At 34.2% G+C, this 12,658-nt stretch overlaps 3 non-coding genes across 3 annotated transcripts; all 3 read right to left on the bottom strand.

The window, feature by feature from the left end:
• Positions 1 to 7,243: 7,243 nt before the first annotated feature.
• On the bottom strand, positions 7,244 to 7,315 carry TRNAD-GUC (transfer RNA aspartic acid (anticodon GUC)). Its single transcript has one exon. It is a non-coding gene; the product is annotated as a tRNA-Asp (tRNA).
• Positions 7,316 to 9,073: 1,758 nt separating this feature from the next.
• On the bottom strand, positions 9,074 to 9,145 carry TRNAD-GUC (transfer RNA aspartic acid (anticodon GUC)). Its single transcript has one exon. It is a non-coding gene; the product is annotated as a tRNA-Asp (tRNA).
• Positions 9,146 to 11,845: 2,700 nt separating this feature from the next.
• On the bottom strand, positions 11,846 to 11,917 carry TRNAD-GUC (transfer RNA aspartic acid (anticodon GUC)). The gene has a single exon. It is a non-coding gene; the product is annotated as a tRNA-Asp (tRNA).
• Positions 11,918 to 12,658: the final 741 nt, after the last annotated feature.

The following is a 12,658-nucleotide window of genomic DNA, read 5'->3' on the forward strand; positions in this document are numbered from 1 at the left end:
GCTGCTTTGCTTGATGCAAAAGTAAAAAAAAATGTGTAGTTAGCGGGATTGTTGCCAAACAGAGAGAATTGAAAAAAAACATACACTGCATTATTTACATGACCCTGAGTAAAGAGAGTGTAAGATTAAGCTAAAGCAGTATTTTCCTGGCACAGTATATATTTGCCCACTGTTTTTTGGGTTTTCGTCAGGAGACACTCCTGTACAGTCATGCATGGATAATCTGCTACACTACAATATGACTCGAAGGACATTTTATGAAATTAATGCTCCAAAACATTTCAAAAAGATGTTTCTTATCCCTTTCAAGAAATATATTTAGCTATATTTTCCTGCATATTGTTATCCCTTTTTATGCATAATAATGGCTTGCTTTAATTCTGTTACCTTTTGCCATTTACACTCATTAAAAATGCCCTGCTAAATGACGTAAAACAACTGACACAAAATATTGTGGCACAGAGGACAATAGTATATGTTTCCTAAAATTGGGAATTTTTTATGTTTTTGGCTAATCTAAAGTGTTTGTTAACCACCTGATAAGTTAAATTTTTGGCCAAAATGATTTTTTCTAAATGACTTTAAAAGAAAGTGTACATAAACTATGAATGTGGGCAAAAAAGGTAAGTTGTATTTAAACTAAGGTTAATGCATAAATATTACTGTCTTTTCCTGCATCACGGCAGGAAATAATCGTACTAGCATGCAACACTTCCCACAAGTGCTTATGTTACAGAAAAAATAAAAAATGTTAAGGACTCCCCTTCGGGGAATCGAACCCCGGTCTACCGCATGACAGGTGGGGATACTCACCACTAAACTAACGAGGAATAACTTGACATGTGCTTTTGGGAAAACTCCCTCCAATGGGGAGATTTCAATGCCATCACTGCCGCTAATCAGAAGATGCACAACTTAAATCAACATTTTGCTGAATGGTAAGCTGCTTTGCTTGATGCAAAAGTAAAAAAAAATGTGTAGTTTGCGGGATTGTTGCCAAACAGAGAGAATTGAAAAAAAACATAGACTGCATTATTTACATGACCCTGAGTAAAGAGAGTGTAAGATTAAGCTAATGCAGTATTTTCCTGGCACAGTATATATTTGCCCACTGTTTTTTGTTTTTTTTTGTCAGGAGACACTCCTGTACAGTCATGCATGGATAATCTGCTACACTACAATATGACTCGAAGGACATTTTATGAAATTAATGCTCCAAAACATTTCAAAAAGATATTTCTTATCCCTTTCAAGAAATATATTTAGCTATATTTTCCTGCATATTGTTATCCCTTTAAAAATGCCCTGCTAAATGACGTAAAACAACTGACACAAAATATTGTGGCACAGAGGACAATAGTATATGTTTTCTAAAATTGGGAATTTTTTATGTTTTTCGCTAATCTAAAGTTTTTGTTAATCACCTGATAAATTAAATTTTTGGCCAAAATGATTTTTTCTAAATGACTTTAAAAGAAAGTGTACATAAACTTTGAATGTGGGCAAAAAAGGTAAGTTGAATTTAAACTAAGGTTAATGCATAAATATTACTGTCTTTTCCTGCATCATGGCAGGAAATAATCGTACTAGCATGCAACACTTCCCACAAGTGCTTATGTTACAGTAAAAAGAAAAAAAGTTAAAAACTCCCCATTGTGGAATCGAACCCCGGTCTCCTGCGTGACAGGTGGGGATAATCACCACTATACTAACGAGGAATAGCTTGACACGTGTGTTTGGGAAAATTCCCTCCAATGGGGAGATTTCAATGCCATCACTGCCGCTAATCAGAAGATGCACAACTTAAATCAACATTTTGCTGAATGGTAAGCTGCTTTGCTTGATGCAAAAGTAAAAAAAAATGTGTAGTTTGCGGGATTGTTGCCAAACAGAGAGAATTGAAAAAAAACATAGACTGCATTATTTACATGACCCTGAGTAAAGAGAGTGTAAGATTAAGCTAATGCAGTATTTTCCTGGCACAGTATATATTTGCCCACTGTTTTTTGGTTTTTTTTGTCAGGAGACACTCCTGTACAGTCATGCATGGATAATCTGCTACACTACAATATGACTCGAAGGACATTTTATGAAATTAATGCTCCAAAACATTTCAAAAAGATGTTTCTTATCCCTTTCAAGAAATATATTTAGCTATATTTTCCTGCATATTGTTATCCCTTTAAAAATGCCCTGCTAAATGACGTAAAACAACTGACACAAAATATTGTGGCACAGAGGACAATAGTATATGTTTTCTAAAATTGGGAATTTTTTATGTTTTTCGCTAATCTAAAGTTTTTGTTAATCACCTGATAAATTAAATTTTTGGCCAAAATGATTTTTTCTAAATGACTTTAAAAGAAAGTGTACATAAACTTTGAATGTGGGCAAAAAAGGTAAGTTGAATTTAAACTAAGGTTAATGCATAAATATTACTGTCTTTTCCTGCATCATGGCAGGAAATAATCGTACTAGCATGCAACACTTCCCATAAGTGCTTATGTTACAGTAAAAAGAAAAAAAAGTTAAAAACTCCCCATCGTGGAATCGAACCCCGGTCTCCTGCGTGACAGGCGGGGATAATCACCACTATACTAATGAGGAATAGCTTGACACGTGTGTTTGGGAAAATTCCCTCCAATGGGGAGATTTCAATGCCATCACTGCCGCTAATCAGAAGATGCACAACTTAAATCAACATTTTGCTGAATGGTAAGCTGCTTTGCTTGATGCAAAAGTAAAAAAAAATGTGTAGTTAGCGGGATTGTTGCCAAACAGAGAGAATTGAAAAAAAACATAGACTGCATTATTTACATGACCCTGAGTAAAGAGAGTGTAAGATTAAGCTAAAGCAGTATTTTCCTGGCACAGTATATATTTGCCCACTGTTTTTTGGGTTTTCGTCAGGAGACACTCCTGTACAGACATGCATGGATAATCTGCTACACTACAATATGACTCGAAGGACATTTTATGAAATTAATGCTCCAAAACATTTCAAAAAGATGTTTCTTATCCCTTTCAAGAAATATATTTAGCTATATTTTCCTGCATATTTTTATCCCTTTTTATGCATAATAATGGCTTGCTTTAATTCTGTTACCTTTTGCCATTAACACTCATTAAAAATGCCCTGCTAAATGACGTAAAACAACTTACACAAAATATTTTGTCACAGAGGACAACAGTATATGTTTTCTAAAATTGGGAATTTTTTATGTTTTTGGCTAATCTAAAGTGTTTGTTAATTACCTGATAAATTAAATTTTTGGCCAAAATGATTTTTTCTAAATGACTTTAAAAGAAAGTGTACATAAACTTTGAATGTGGGCAAAAAAGGTAAGTTGTATTTAAACTAAGGTTAATGCATAAATATTACTGTCTTTTCCTGCATCATGGCAGGAAATAATCGTACTAGCATGCAACACTTCCCATAAGTGCTTATGTTACAGTAAAAAGAAAAAAAGTTAAAAACTCCCCCTCATGGAATCGAACCCCGGTCTCCCGCGTGACAGGTGGGGATACTCACCACTATACTAACGAGGAATAGCTTGACATGTGTGTTTGGGAAAATTCCCTCCAATGGGGAGATTTCAATGCCATCACTGCCGCTAATCAGAAGATGCACAACTTAAATCAACATTTTGCTGAATGGTAAGCTGCTTTGCTTGATGCAAAAGTAAAAAAAAATGTGTAGTTAGCGGGATTGTTACCAAACAGAGAGAATTGAAAAAAACATACACTGCATTATTTACATGACCCTGAGTAAAGAGAGTGTAAGATTAAGCTAAAGCAGTATTTTCCTGGCACAGTATATATTTGCCCACAGTTTTTTGGGTTTTCGTCAGGAGACACTCCTGTACAGTCATGCATGGATAATCTGCTACAATACAATATGACTCGAAGGACATTTTATGAAATTAATGCTCCAAAACATTTCAAAAAGATGTTTCTTATCCCTTTCAAGAAATATATTTAGCTATATTTTCCTGCATATTTTTATCCCTTTTTATGCATAATAATGGCTTGCTTTAATTCTGTTACCTTTTGCCATTAACACTCATTAAAAATGCCCTGCTAAATGACGTAAAACAACTGACACAAAATATTGTGGCACAGAGGACAATAGTATATGTTTTCTAAAATTGGGAATTTTTTATGTTTTTGGCTAATCTAAAGTGTTTGTTAATCACCTGATAAATTTAATTTTTGGCCAAAATTATTTTTTCTAAATGACTTTAAAAGAAAGTGTACATAAACTTTGAATGTGGGCAAAAAAGGTAAGTTATATTTAAACTAAGGTTAATGCATAAATATTACTGTCTTTTCCTGCATCACGGCAGGAAATAATTGTACTAGCATGCAACACTTCCCACAAGTGCTTATGTTACAGAAAAAAAAAAAATGTTAAGGACTCTCCTTTGGGTAATCGAACCCTGGTCTACCGCTTGACAGGTGGGGATACTCACCACTATACTAACGAGGAATAACTTGACAGGTGCTTTTGGGAAAACTCCCTCCAATGGGGAGATTTCAATGCCATCACTGCCGCTAATCAGAAGATGCACAACTTAAATCAACATTTTGCTGAATGGTAAGCTGCTTTGCTTGATGCAAAAGTAAAAAAAAATGTGTAGTTTGCGGGATTGTTGCCAAACAGAGAGAATTGAAAAAAAACATAGACTGCATTATTTACATGACCCTGAGTAAAGAGAGTGTGAGATTAAGCTAAAGCAGTATTTTCCTGGCACAGTATATATTTGCCCACTGTTTTTTGGGTTTTCGTCAGGAGACACTCCTGTACAGTCATGCATGGATAATCTGCTACACTACAATATGACTCGAAGGACATTTTATGAAATTAATGCTCCAAAACATTTCAAAAAGATGTTTCTTATCCCTTTCAAGAAATATATTTAGCTATATTTTCCTGCATATTTTTATCCCTTTTTATGCATAATAATGGATTGCTTTAATTCTGTTACCTTTTGCCATTAACACTCATTAAAAATGCCCTGCTAAATGACGTAAAACAACTGACACAAAATATTTTGTCACAGAGGACAATAGTATATGTTTTCTAAAATTGGGAATTTTTTATGTTTTTGACTAATCTAAAGTGTTTGTTAATCACCTGATAAATTAAATTTTTTGCCAAAATGATTTTTTCTAAATGACTTTAAAAGAAAGTGTACATAAACTTTGAATGTGGGCAAAAAAGGTAAGTTGTATTTAAACTAAGGTTAATGCATAAATATTACTGTCTTTTCCTGCATCATGGCAGGAAATAATCGTACTAGCATGCAACACTTCCCATAAGTGCTTATGTTACAGTAAAAAGAAAAAAAGTTAAAAACTCCCCATCGGGGAATTGAACCCCGGTCTCCTGCGTGACAGGCGGGGATAATCACCACTATACTAACGAGGAATAGCTTGACACGTGTGTTTGGGAAATATCCCTCCAATGGGGAGATTTCAATGCCATCACTGCCGCTAATCAGAAGATGCACAACTTAAATCAACATTTTGCTGAATGGTAAGCTGCTTTGCTTGATGCAAAAGTAAAAAAAAATGTGTAGTTAGCGGGATTGTTGCCAAACAGAGAGAATTGAAAAAAAACATACACTGCATTATTTACATGACCCTGAGTAAAGAGAGTGTAAGATTAAGCTAAAGCAGTATTTTCCTGGCACAGTATATATTTGCCCACTGTTTTTTGGGTTTTCGTCAGGAGACACTCCTGTACAGTCATGCATGGATAATCTGCTACACTACAATATGATTCGAAGGACATTTTATGAAATTAATGCTCCAAAACATTTCAAAAAGATGTTTCTTATCCCTTTCAAGAAATATATTTAGCTATATTTTCCTGCATATTTTTATCCCTTTTAATGCATAATAATGGCTTGCTTTAATTCTGTTACCTTTTGCCATTAACACTCATTAAAAATGCCCTGCTAAATGACGTAAAACAACTGACACAAAATATTGTGGCACAGAGGACAATAGTATATGTTTTCTAAAATTGGGAATTTTTTATGTTTTTGACTAATCTAAAGTGTTTGTTAATCACCTGATAAATTTAATTTTTGGCCAAAATGATTTTTTCTAAATGACTTTAAAAGAAAGTGTACATAAACTTTGAATGTGGGCAAAAAAGGTAAGTTGTATTTAAACTAAGGTTAATGCATAAATATTACTGTCTTTTCCTGCATCATGGCAGGAAATAATCGTACTAGCATGCAACACTTCCCATAAGTGCTTATGTTACAGTAAAAAGAAAAAAAATTAAAAACTCCCCATTGGGGAATCGAACCCCGGTCTCCTGCGTGACAGGCAGGGATAATCACCACTATACTAACGAGGAATAGCTTGACACGTGTGTTTGGGAAAATTCCCTCCAATGGGGAGATTTCAATGCCATCACTGCCGCTAATCAGAAGATGCACAACTTAAATCAACATTTTGCTGAATGGTAAGCTGCTTTGCTTGATGCAAAAGTAAAAAAAAATGTGTAGTTAGCGGGATTGTTACCAAACAGAGAGAATTGAAAAAAAACATACACTGCATTATTTACATGACCCTGAGTAAAGAGAGTGTAAGATTAAGCTAAAGCAGTATTTTCCTGGCACAGTATATATTTGCCCACTGTTTTTTGGGTTTTCGTCAGGAGACACTCCTGTACAGTCATGCATGGATAATCTGCTACAATACAATATGACTCGAAGGACATTTTATGAAATTAATGCTCTAAAACATTTCAAAAAGATGTTTCTTATCCCTTTCAAGAAATATATTTAGCTATATTTTCCTGCATATTTTTATCCCTTTTTATGCATAATAATGGCTTGCTTTAATTCTGTTACCTTTTGCCATTAACACTCATTAAAAATGCCCTGCTAAATGACGTAAAACAACTGACACAAAATATTTTGTCACAGAGGACAATAGTATATGTTTTCTAAAATTGGGAATTTTTTATGTTTTTGGCTAATCTAAAGTGTTTGTTAATCACCTGATAAATTTAATTTTTGGCCAAAATGATTTTTTCTAAATGACTTTAAAAGAAAGTGTACATAAACTTTGAATGTGGGCAAAAAAGGTAAGTTGTATTTAAACTAAGGTTAATGCATAAATATTACTGTCTTTTCCTGCATCATGGCAGGAAATAATCGTACTAGCATGCAACACTTCCCATAAGTGCTTATGTTACAGTAAAAAGAAAAAAAGTTAAAAACTCCCCATCGGGGAATCGAACCCCGGTCTCCTGCGTGACAGGCAGGGATAATCACCACTATACTAACGAGGAATAGCTTGACACGTGTGTTTGGGAAAATTCCCTCCAATGGGGAGATTTCAATGCCATCACTGCCGCTAATCAGAAGATGCACAACTTAAATCAACATTTTGCTGAATGGTAAGCTGCTTTGCTTGATGCAAAAGTAAAAAAAAATGTGTAGTTTGCGGGATTGTTGCCAAACAGAGAGAATTGAAAAAAAACATAGACTGCATTATTTACATGACCCTGAGTAAAGAGAGTGTAAGATTAAGCTAATGCAGTATTTTCCTGGCACAGTATATATTTGCCCACTGTTTTTTGGTTTTTTTTGTCAGGAGACACTCCTGTACAGTCATGCATGGATAATCTGCTACACTACAATATGACTCGAAGGACATTTTATGAAATTAATGCTCCAAAACATTTCAAAAAGATGTTTCTTATCCCTTTCAAGAAATATATTTAGCTATATTTTCCTGCATATTGTTATCCCTTTAAAAATGCCCTGCTAAATGACGTAAAACAACTGACACAAAATATTGTGGCACAGAGGACAATAGTATATGTTTTCTAAAATTGGGAATTTTTTATGTTTTTCGCTAATCTAAAGTTTTTGTTAATCACCTGATAAATTAAATTTTTGGCCAAAATGATTTTTTCTAAATGACTTTAAAAGAAAGTGTACATAAACTTTGAATGTGGGCAAAAAAGGTAAGTTGTATTTAAACTAAGGTTAATGCATAAATATTACTGTCTTTTCCTGCATCATGGCAGGAAATAATCGTACTAGCATGCAACACTTCCCATAAGTGCTTAAGTTACAGTAAAAAGAAAAAAAGTTAAAAACTCCCCATCGGGGAATCGAACCCCGGTCTCCTGCGTGACAGGCAGGGATAATCATCACTATACTAACGAGGAATAGCTTGACACTTGTGTTTGGGAAAATTCCCTCCAATGGGGAGATTTCAATGCCATCACTGCCGCTAATCAGAAGATGCACAACTTAAATCAACATTTTGCTGAATGGTAAGCTGCTTTGCTTGATGCAAAAGTAAAAAAAAATGTGTAGTTAGCGGGATTGTTGCCAAACAGAGAGAATTGAAAAAAAACATACACTGCATTATTTACATGACCCTGAGTAAAGAGAGTGTAAGATTAAGCTAAAGCAGTATTTTCCTGGCACAGTATATATTTGCCCACTGTTTTTTGGGTTTTCGTCAGGAGACACTCCTGTACAGTCATGCATGGATAATCTGCTACACTACAATATGATTCGAAGGACATTTTATGAAATTAATGCTCCAAAACATTTCAAAAAGATGTTTCTTATCCCTTTCAAGAAATATATTTAGCTATATTTTCCTGCATATTTTTATCCCTTTTTATGCATAATAATGGCTTGCTTTAATTCTGTTACCTTTTGCCATTAACACTCATTAAAAATGCCCTGCTAAATGACGTAAAACAACTGACACAAAATATTTTGTCACAGAGGACAATAGTATATGTTTTCTAAAATTGGGAATTTTTTATGTTTTTGGCTAATCTAAAGTGTTTGTTAATCACCTGATAAATTTAATTTTTGGCCAAAATGATTTTTTCTAAATGACTTTAAAAGAAAGTGTACATAAACTTTGAATGTGGGCAAAAAAGGTAAGTTGTATTTAAACTAAGGTTAATGCATAAATATTACTGTCTTTTCCTGCATCATGGCAGGAAATAATCGTACTAGCATGCAACACTTCCCATAAGTGCTTATGTTACAGTAAAAAGAAAAAAAGTTAAAAACTCCCCATCGGGGAATCGAACCCCGGTCTCCTGCGTGACAGGCAGGGATAATCACCACTATACTAACGAGGAATAGCTTGACACGTGTGTTTGGGAAAATTCCCTCCAATGGGGAGATTTCAATGCCATCACTGCCGCTAATCAGAAGATGCACAACTTAAATCAACATTTTGCTGAATGGTAAGCTGCTTTGCTTGATGCAAAAGTAAAAAAAAATGTGTAGTTTGCGGGATTGTTGCCAAACAGAGAGAATTGAAAAAAAACATAGACTGCATTATTTACATGACCCTGAGTAAAGAGAGTGTAAGATTAAGCTAATGCAGTATTTTCCTGGCACAGTATATATTTGCCCACTGTTTTTTGGTTTTTTTTGTCAGGAGACACTCCTGTACAGTCATGCATGGATAATCTGCTACACTACAATATGACTCGAAGGACATTTTATGAAATTAATGCTCCAAAACATTTCAAAAAGATGTTTCTTATCCCTTTCAAGAAATATATTTAGCTATATTTTCCTGCATATTGTTATCCCTTTAAAAATGCCCTGCTAAATGACGTAAAACAACTGACACAAAATATTGTGGCACAGAGGACAATAGTATATGTTTTCTAAAATTGGGAATTTTTTATGTTTTTCGCTAATCTAAAGTTTTTGTTAATCACCTGATAAATTAAATTTTTGGCCAAAATGATTTTTTCTAAATGACTTTAAAAGAAAGTGTACATAAACTTTGAATGTGGGCAAAAAAGGTAAGTTGTATTTAAACTAAGGTTAATGCATAAATATTACTGTCTTTTCCTGCATCATGGCAGGAAATAATCGTACTAGCATGCAACACTTCCCATAAGTGCTTAAGTTACAGTAAAAAGAAAAAAAGTTAAAAACTCCCCATCGGGGAATCGAACCCCGGTCTCCTGCGTGACAGGCAGGGATAATCATCACTATACTAACGAGGAATAGCTTGACACTTGTGTTTGGGAAAATTCCCTCCAATGGGGAGATTTCAATGCCATCACTGCCGCTAATCAGAAGATGCACAACTTAAATCAACATTTTGCTGAATGGTAAGCTGCTTTGCTTGATGCAAAAGTAAAAAAAAATGTGTAGTTAGCGGGATTGTTGCCAAACAGAGAGAATTGAAAAAAAACATACACTGCATTATTTACATGACCCTGAGTAAAGAGAGTGTAAGATTAAGCTAAAGCAGTATTTTCCTGGCACAGTATATATTTGCCCACTGTTTTTTGGGTTTTCGTCAGGAGACACTCCTGTACAGTCATGCATGGATAATCTGCTACACTACAATATGATTCGAAGGACATTTTATGAAATTAATGCTCCAAAACATTTCAAAAAGATGTTTCTTATCCCTTTCAAGAAATATATTTAGCTATATTTTCCTGCATATTTTTATCCCTTTTTATGCATAATAATGGCTTGCTTTAATTCTGTTACCTTTTGCCATTAACACTCATTAAAAATGCCCTGCTAAATGACGTAAAACAACTGACACAAAATATTGTGGCACAGAGGACAATAGTATATGTTTTCTAAAATTGGGAATTTTTTATGTTTTTGGCTAATCTAAAGTGTTTGTTAATCACCTGATAAATTTAATTTTTGGCCAAAATGATTTTTTCTAAATGACTTTAAAAGAAAGTGTACATAAACTTTGAATGTGGGCAAAAAAGGTAAGTTGTATTTAAACTAAGGTTAATGCATAAATATTACTGTCTTTTCCTGCATCATGGCAGGAAATAATCGTACTAGCATGCAACACTTCCCATAAGTGCTTATGTTACAGTAAAAAGAAAAAAAGTTAAAAACTCCCCATTGGGGAATCGAACCCCGGTCTCCTGCGTGACAGGCAGGGATAATCACCACTATACTAACGAGGAATAGCTTGACACGTGTGTTTGGGAAAATTCCCTCCAATGGGGAGATTTCAATGCCATCACTGCCGCTAATCAGAAGATGCACAACTTAAATCAACATTTTGCTGAATGGTAAGCTGCTTTGCTTGATGCAAAAGTAAAAAAAAATGTGTAGTTAGCGGGATTGTTACCAAACAGAGAGAATTGAAAAAAAACATACACTGCATTATTTACATGACCCTGAGTAAAGAGAGTGTAAGATTAAGCTAAAGCAGTATTTTCCTGGCACAGTATATATTTGCCCACTGTTTTTTGGGTTTTCGTCAGGAGACACTCCTGTACAGTCATGCATGGATAATCTGCTACAATACAATATGACTCGAAGGACATTTTATGAAATTAATGCTCTAAAACATTTCAAAAAGATGTTTCTTATCCCTTTCAAGAAATATATTTAGCTATATTTTCCTGCATATTTTTATCCCTTTTTATGCATAATAATGGCTTGCTTTAATTCTGTTACCTTTTGCCATTAACACTCATTAAAAATGCCCTGCTAAATGACGTAAAACAACTGACACAAAATATTTTGTCACAGAGGACAATAGTATATGTTTTCTAAAATTGGGAATTTTTTATGTTTTTGGCTAATCTAAAGTGTTTGTTAATCACCTGATAAATTTAATTTTTGGCCAAAATGATTTTTTCTAAATGACTTTAAAAGAAAGTGTACATAAACTTTGAATGTGGGCAAAAAAGGTAAGTTGTATTTAAACTAAGGTTAATGCATAAATATTACTGTCTTTTCCTGCATCATGGCAGGAAATAATCGTACTAGCATGCAACACTTCCCATAAGTGCTTATGTTACAGTAAAAAGAAAAAAAGTTAAAAACTCCCCATCGGGGAATCGAACCCCGGTCTCCTGCGTGACAGGCAGGGATAATCACCACTATACTAACGAGGAATAGCTTGACACGTGTGTTTGGGAAAATTCCCTCCAATGGGGAGATTTCAATGCCATCACTGCCGCTAATCAGAAGATGCACAACTTAAATCAACATTTTGCTGAATGGTAAGCTGCTTTGCTTGATGCAAAAGTAAAAAAAAATGTGTAGTTTGCGGGATTGTTGCCAAACAGAGAGAATTGAAAAAAAACATAGACTGCATTATTTACATGACCCTGAGTAAAGAGAGTGTAAGATTAAGCTAATGCAGTATTTTCCTGGCACAGTATATATTTGCCCACTGTTTTTTGGTTTTTTTTGTCAGGAGACACTCCTGTACAGTCATGCATGGATAATCTGCTACACTACAATATGACTCGAAGGACATTTTATGAAATTAATGCTCCAAAACATTTCAAAAAGATGTTTCTTATCCCTTTCAAGAAATATATTTAGCTATATTTTCCTGCATATTGTTATCCCTTTAAAAATGCCCTGCTAAATGACGTAAAACAACTGACACAAAATATTGTGGCACAGAGGACAATAGTATATGTTTTCTAAAATTGGGAATTTTTTATGTTTTTCGCTAATCTAAAGTTTTTGTTAATCACCTGATAAATTAAATTTTTGGCCAAAATGATTTTTTCTAAATGACTTTAAAAGAAAGTGTACATAAACTTTGAATGTGGGCAAAAAAGGTAAGTTGAATTTAAACTAAGGTTAATGCATAAATATTACTGTCTTTTCCTGCATCATGG

The sequence above is a fragment of the Mixophyes fleayi genome, chromosome 10 (assembly GCF_038048845.1).
Source record: "Mixophyes fleayi isolate aMixFle1 chromosome 10, aMixFle1.hap1, whole genome shotgun sequence".
Classification (NCBI taxonomy): Eukaryota; Metazoa; Chordata; class Amphibia; order Anura; family Limnodynastidae; genus Mixophyes; species Mixophyes fleayi.